This window comes from Hemicordylus capensis, chromosome 2, assembly GCF_027244095.1.
Source record: "Hemicordylus capensis ecotype Gifberg chromosome 2, rHemCap1.1.pri, whole genome shotgun sequence".
NCBI classification, from domain to species: Eukaryota; Metazoa; Chordata; class Lepidosauria; order Squamata; family Cordylidae; genus Hemicordylus; species Hemicordylus capensis.
The window spans coordinates 50046536-50053929 of record NC_069658.1 but is presented as its reverse complement, the minus strand read 5'-3'; the positions used below and the strand labels follow the sequence as shown (position 1 = coordinate 50053929).

The 7394-nt window shown below is 44.0% G+C and overlaps 1 protein-coding gene across 4 annotated transcripts in view; it reads left to right on the top strand.

Moving 5' to 3' along the window:
* The first annotated feature begins 409 nt into the window (after positions 1 to 409).
* The window catches only part of ARHGEF28 (Rho guanine nucleotide exchange factor 28), a 246277-nt gene continuing 239292 nt past the window's right edge, over positions 410 to 7394 (top strand). For 3 of the 4 annotated variants that reach the window (XM_053291271.1, XM_053291270.1, XM_053291268.1), the window contains exon 1: positions 410 to 535. The gene's annotated coding sequence lies outside the window, so the exon portion shown is untranslated. Of the gene's footprint in view, positions 823 to 7394 lie in introns of all 4 variants that reach the window. The other variant, XM_053291269.1, reaches the window with a different exon arrangement.

Genomic DNA, 7394 nt, shown 5'->3' with positions numbered 1-7394 from the left:
ACCAGTGTGCCAATGCTGCAGCAAGGAAAGGTGTGTCAGGCAGGCCAACATCTAAGCGAGTGAGCCCAAAAGCATTTACTCAAGTTCCATGGACGTCCTGAGTCAAACCTCTGCGCTCCTCCGAGCAGCTACAGTGCCGTGGCGTCGCTGGAGGTCGCTGCTCGTCTCTCCAGCCAGGTCCTACCTTAGCGCGCGCCGAGCCGAGAGACACAGCGAGACACTCTTGGGAGGGATGCAGAGGCCTGCCCAGCCACTCCCTGGCTGCTTGAGGCGGCCCTGCCAGCGCACGGTAGCAACAAGTTTGACTGGGCGGGGCGGGCAGTGCCCGGCTCCTCCTCCTCGCGGCAACCCAGGCGCCGCGGTAGCAGCAGGAGCTGCAGCCGGCCACAGTGCCGGGGTAGGCAGAACTCCCGCCACCACCGGGCGCGCGCTACCTCGCAGTGCCTCTTTTGTGGTGCCGGCAGCGCGCTTTGCTCGCCGGCTGGCTGGGTGCCAAGGACCATCTCGGAACTTTCCTGGTCGGCGTGACAGACAGGTAATGGGACGGGACTCGTCGTCTTTGCGGACTCGGGGAGGGGGCGTTTCTGAGGGATGAATGAATTCTCCCTCTTGCTCTCCACCAATACGCGCTTGCCCAACAGGTGCCTCGCTATCTGTTACTCCGGCCGCCAGGCTTCTTGTGCCTTTAATATCAGCGAAGTGCAGAAGTTCAGCAGGTCTAGCTTCTTGCTGTGGAGAGGCAGTGATCGGAAAAGACTCCCCTGTTGAATGTCTGCCTGTAATGCAGCAATTAAAGCGACGGAGAGATAAAGCGACTGCCAGGTGAAAAGGGGGCAATCCTACTGGGTGGTGGTGGATGCAGAATATTAAGCGCTGAGTGCCAAGAAATTATGCCCCTTTTTGTAGAGTTCAGCCAAAGTGTGTTCAGTGGGTTACACAGTGGTGGTCTGTTGTATTTGCAACCAAGGGTGTTCTGTGCATATAATATAAAAGCGACTTTCCCATTCTTTTAATGCCAAGTTGTGTTTAATCTGAAAACTGCAAATGTGTATATCAACTAAATCTGGGCTAATAAAACAATCTCTCTTTTGTGTGTATGTCTGGATAGGCAGAAACACAGCTGCTTAGTCTGAGGCAAATTAGTCAAGGTGCATGTTGTTGTTGTCGTCTCTGGACCAGTTGGTCTGCAAACATTTACTTTTCCACCCTGCCTGTTGAAGCAGTTTGTGGGACTTAAACGCTTGCTTATGTCTTCACAGCAGTTATTTTCCAGGGTCAGGGGAGCAACAGCTTCCTATCTTACTCTTGTACAGTAATTTAGCTTTTCTGACTTAGGGCTTGTCTGCACTGGTGCCATAAAGCATGTTAAACTTGATTTCAGAGTTAATTTCATGCATGTCTCACCTGTGGTATCTTCACAAGGCACGCCTGGAAATCCACTGATGTCTGAATTATTGCACTAAAATGTGTCTTGAACTGAAGAGGGTTCAAATGATTTATAATACAACAAGTTGAGTACAAGCTAGTGTTGCAATAGGTCAGCAGGTGTATTCTTAAACCCTCTATTTTGACTCCCCTTTTGAAAAAGGACCCAGCCTAGACTTCCCCTTTACCTCCTCACCCTCCTCCATTCCCCAAAGGCATTTACTGCTAGATCTTCCTACTCAGGGTGGAGTTCTCATCTGTCATGCCTCTGCCAATCTAGGCTGCTAGGCAAACTAAGTGCTCTTTAAAATTGTAATTTACTTTGCATAGTGATTTCCTAGAACAATCGCTAGCTTTTCTGGTTACTTTGACGCATGAACAGCTGTACCTATCAAACCTCATCTATTTCACTGTGATGTCAAATTTGACTTTGAAGTAAACCAGCTGTTCTCAAAGAGTGTGTGCCATGAGAAATAAACAAATGAAATAGCTGAAGGAGTCCAAATCTTCATCCTTGGGAGATCTCTGTGTGAGTCACTGCTCTGGCCTGGCCTACCAGGAAGCCCACCCAGAAAAGTGACTTGTGCAGAGAATGCAGTGGGCAAGACTTATTTAAGGATAGATCATTCTTTCTTGTACATACTCCAAGAGCCAAACTAGACATGCCTTTTATCCCATTTTTGACCCTGGTGTGCTTGCTTTTCCTTACATAAATAGCACTAATGGGGGCTCAATTTGGATTGGGGCCATAGTGTTTAAAGCCCTTCTGCTTCCCAATCTGGATCAACCCCTGCATGTGTGCTGTTTACACAAGCAAAAGTGAGAGTGCCAGTGTCCATGACAGCATTGAAGTCGCATCTGGTTTGGCCATACAAGCAAGCATTTTAGGGCATGGTGATAAAGTGTGATTCCAAATTTAATTTGGGGAAGAAATCATGGCTCAGGTTTCAGAGTCTGGAAAACACTGGTGTAAACTGCACTTATCTGAGGACCACTTCTTGCTGATGTGTTCTGTGCTTGGGTACAGGAACAATGTGATTGCGGATTTCATCAGTTATGTAGGGAAGTATAAATTGTGGCTTTCCCCTAAACACATGCAAGAGGAGTCCTTGATCCTTTATCAGTGATCACTTGTCTGTGTTTTTAGAAGGGAAATGTTACGATTTACAGACATGAACTATTCATAACTGAGGCTGTGTATGTTTGTGTTATGTTATCTGTGCCCAAGTAGAGAACTTATTGTAAGAGGTAGCCACTGGATGAAACAAACAAGTAGCAAACTCAAGATGCACACTTTTAATGAGTCAGCTGCCTGACAACAATTGCAAAATGCTTATAGATTTACAGTTCAATTAATTAAATGCTATTCAAATGATCTTGGCACATGTTCTCTGAGCCTTGCCAGTTTGAGAGAAGGATTACGTTACAGTGTGTTAAACTGTAAATGAGAATTATTGCTACTGTACTGGGGGGGAAACCCCAACAAGTTCAGTTCCCACAGTTAAAGGAGAAATTTAAATGAATAAACTGTCAAGCTGGACAAAGGTTAAAAAAAAGTCCATCTGGAGTGCTTTTTCTGTGTTTATTGGCTAGTCCACAAGCTATAAATTTTTGCTCAATTTCTTGCTTTAATAAAACTAGACACTGCTTACTGATTTGATTGGTAATTCTTCTGATATTCAATATGCAGAAATGTCTCTCCTCAAAGTTCTGGGAGACCGAAACTGGGTTTTGGGAGACCGAAACTGGAATGACTTAAGATGCTTTTATGTATGTTTTGTTGTTCTTATAAGATGGATTGTGGCAGTAGGGTTTGATAAGGAATGGGAATAAATGTACAAAACCAGAGGCTTGGCAAAGTGGCTCTGAGGAACACTTTTACACCTTGAAGGAAGTGTGGAAAAAGATAGAGCTATGGACAGAAACATGAAGCGTGGAATGGAAACATGAACATGGTATTATTGGAGAGGCAGAAAAGGGGGAAAATATAATAAAAGGTTTATAGTGAAAGCGATATGTTGCAGGTAGAAAAAATGGCAAGAGATCTTGAGATTGCGGTGGACAGCTAACCCCCCCCCATCCATTCAGCTGTGAAACTTTCAAGCTCACGATTACTAGGAAAGGGGTCAGTATAATAATGCCTTTACAGAAATCTACGGTGCAGCTGCATTTGGAATACTGGCTGATATAGTGACTAAACTACTCAATAGTACTACTTAAGGAGTAGTCTAAAAGACTACCACATTTCAATAAGACTTTCTCAGATTTCTCTACTAGATTTCTCCCCTGCTAACTGAGCAAAGAGGCACTTTTTAAAAGTGGTGATTCTCTTGATTTAGCAGGGGGAGAGCAACTGGCCCTTTCCATCCCCCACACAGCATCCCTCCAGTGATGGTTGCTGGTGTCTATCTTATGTTTCTTTTTTAAAATGTGAACCCTTTGGGGACAGGGAGCCCATGTATGTATCTATGTATCTCTATGTAAGTTCTTTGGGAACTTTTGTTGAAAAGCAGTATATAAATATATTCATAGTAGTAATAGAAGTAGTAGATTTAGTCAGGATGTTGGCCACCAGTTCTGGTCACCTCATCTCAAAAAAAGATCCTGTAGAACTGGGGAAGGTGCAGACAGGGTAACTACAATTATCAAGTGGCTAGACCACCCTCCTAACAAGGAAAGGCTAAAATCTTAGGGGCTTTTGAGTTTAGAAGAATGGTGACCAAGGAAGAATGTGACAGAAATCTATAAAAGTATGGTAAGTCACAGAGACAGTGGATGGAGAGAGAGTTTTCTCCCTCTCTCTTTATCCTAGAACTTGGTCACCTAATGAAAAGATGCCGTGACATGTCTATATCTACAAAGATTAGAATCATTCGGACAAGGGTTTTTCCTATGACACTCTATGGATGCCAAAGTTGGACTTTGAAGAAGCAAGAGAGAAAAAGTATTGATGCTTTTGAACTTTGTGCTAGAGAAGACTTTGGTGCTAGAGGATACCATGGACAGCCAGGAAAACTAACAAATGGATCATAGAACAAATCAATCCAGAATTTTCACTCGAGGCGCAAATGACCAGGCTCAAACTATCATACTTCGGACACATTATGCGAAGATCCAGCTCCCTTGAGAAGTCCATAATGCTGGGGAAAGTTGAAGGAAAGAGAAGAAGAGGATGACCAGCAGCAAGGTGTATGGACTCGATTATGACAGCAATGAATGCACCGCTGAGAGACCTTAAAGGCCAAGTTGAAGACAGATCATTCTGGAGAGGATCTGTCTATGTGGTCGCGGCACTGACTTGATGGCGCTTAATCAATCAAAGGGAGTACTGTTTCAAACAGTTCTGTTAACTTAAGCAATTCACTCCCACAGGATAGGATGATGGTCACTAGCTCAAGTGGCTTTAAAAGGGTTTTTTTTTAAAGACAAATTCATGAAAGAGAAGAGATCTGTCAATGGCTGGGAATGGGGTTGTAGCTCAGTGACAGAGCATCTGTTTTGCGCATAGAAGGTCCCAAGTTCAATTCCACCAGGTAGGGCTGGGAAAGACTCCCTTCTGAAAGAGCCACTTCCAGTCATTGTAGACAGTACTGAGCTAGATGGACCAATGGTCCAACTCAGTATAAGGCAGATTCCTAACCTCTGTGTAGGAGAGTTGTTGTCTCCGTCACCTGCTTGTAGCTTCCTGGAGGCCTCTGCCTGGTTCCTGTCAGAAACCGGGCGCTGGGCTGCTGCTTGGTGTGGGATACCTTGACAAGAGTACTACTAGTACTATTCAGGAGTTACTCTAGTAGGACTTCCATTAAGTAATTTAGTCAGAACGTCAGCCACTATCTGCAGTTCAAACTGCTATTTAAAGGCATTCAAGTACAGGCTGATAAAAGAAGTTAGCAATTCTACACTGCTAAATGTCCAAACGTAAGCAGGCTGTTCATGTGCTATCAAGTTCATTTCAGTGGACCCAGTTAGAGGGGGAGGGTTGGTTGCTGGCTGGCTGGCTAGCTAGCCATGGCCCAGTGCTCTGTGGCCATCCCCCACTGCTCTTCCCAGCTTTAGCATTTGAGTCCTAGGGCAGGGCTAGGCAAGCTCTGGCACTCCAGCTGTTGTTGAACTACAACTCACCTGGGGGTGATGGGAGTTGTAGTTCAACAACAGCTGGAGTGCCAGAGCTTGCCTCCTCCTGTCCTAAGGAGTGAAAGGGGCCTGGGAGCATGTTAGTGTTGGAGGATTTGACTAACTAGTCGGCTTCTGTTCCTCCTTTACCTGGGGACAGTATAAGGCAGATTCCTAACCTTTGTGTATGAGAGATAGTTACCCATTTTGATAATGCATGAATAAAGCTAATCTGTTCACTGTCTATACAGGCACTGATCTCTTTCACTTAATGAAAAGAGCACAGAGACAGGAAAATGTTGCTCTTAGATCCTCCCTTGCCAAGCAAACAAGTTGTTGTTCTGCATCTGAGTTGAATGTTCAATTAATTTCCCCCCACTATCACATATTCTTAATTTTCATGAATGTTTGTTTAAAATATTTCTATTCTGACTTTTTTTGTTCTCTTTTCTGCAATCATTTTAAATTGGATTCTACATTTAGAATTTTGTTTTATTATCAACTGGATGGTTGAAAGCCATCATGAATGCTTTGGAACAAAAACACCCCAAAAATAAAACCACACACAAAGCATGAAAAGCATCTTAATTTGGCATCTGAAAACAAAGCTGGTATCAGGCAGATGTTTCTGGGAAGGGAGTTTATAACCAGAAGTTCAAACTGCAGAGAAGACCCAGACCTGTTTACTGGTCACCCACCAGCCGAACCTTTGAAGTCAGGGCACCTATTTTATTTATTCATTTGTCAAATTTGTACACTGCCCCAAACTCTGAACTTTTGTCGCCTAGAATAAGAATTTTGAATATTATCTTAAAGAATAGGAAGGTTTGTATGGGAGAGGATATTTCTTCAGGAATGGTGCAGTGGGGAAGTAACTTGCCTAGGGAGCAAGAGGTTGCTGGTTCGAATCCCTGCTGGTATGTTTCCCAGAGTATGGGAAAATCCTATATCGGGCAGCAGCAACAACATAGGAAGATGCTGAAAGGCATCATCTCATACTATGTGGGAGATGGCAATGGTAAACCCCTCCTGTATTCTACCAAAGACAACCACAGAGCTCTGTATTACTGGTCCCGGTGTCGAACCTTCAAACCTGGCAGTGTTCAAACCTGTTCGGAGGCCTGTAAAAGGTTCTTGCATATCCTTAGTTAATACCACCAGTGTTCTCTCTGGTGCGTGCACTCACAAGTTTTTTGATGTCCACTCAGTTAATTTTAGATCCCTCTCAGGTTGACTCAGGAAGGCTCCACTCTGAATGCATGTGTGCATACACTGCCTTGATACTGCCGCCCAGAACAAAACTCATTCCGCACACAGATGAGAAAAATTAGAGACGACACTGAACACCACACCCCCATGCAGCAGCCCGAAGCCAGTTTGCCACCCAACAGCAGCAGTTGGGAGATATGATCTTGAATCTATGATGTCACGTGCCGCTTGGACCTTAATTACATTTTAGAAGGACTTGTTGAAGCAGCTTTTATTAAAACACAGAGGTCTTTAAACTCTTCTCTTTCATTTGTTTTCATATCATGCTGATTCTTAAAATGGATTAGGGAAATGTCACTTTAGAACATGTTGTTTGTATTGTGGCTTATAATGGCTTCAAGATATATCAGCCTAGCAGTTTCTTATGGCTCTCTTAATTTCTTTTGCTTATAAAAATATCTCTTGTTCCGGGTGGCTTTGAATGCTAATGTGGCCATGGGAGAATGCTCTACCTTTCTGTGTTACATATTGCTAACACGACTGTCAAGTTCTGATTACAGAGCCTTTATTATTGATGGCAGCATGTGGACTAATGGAGTGCCACACCTGAAGCTTATGTTGCTTTCCCTGAAGCCTACCCTGCTAAC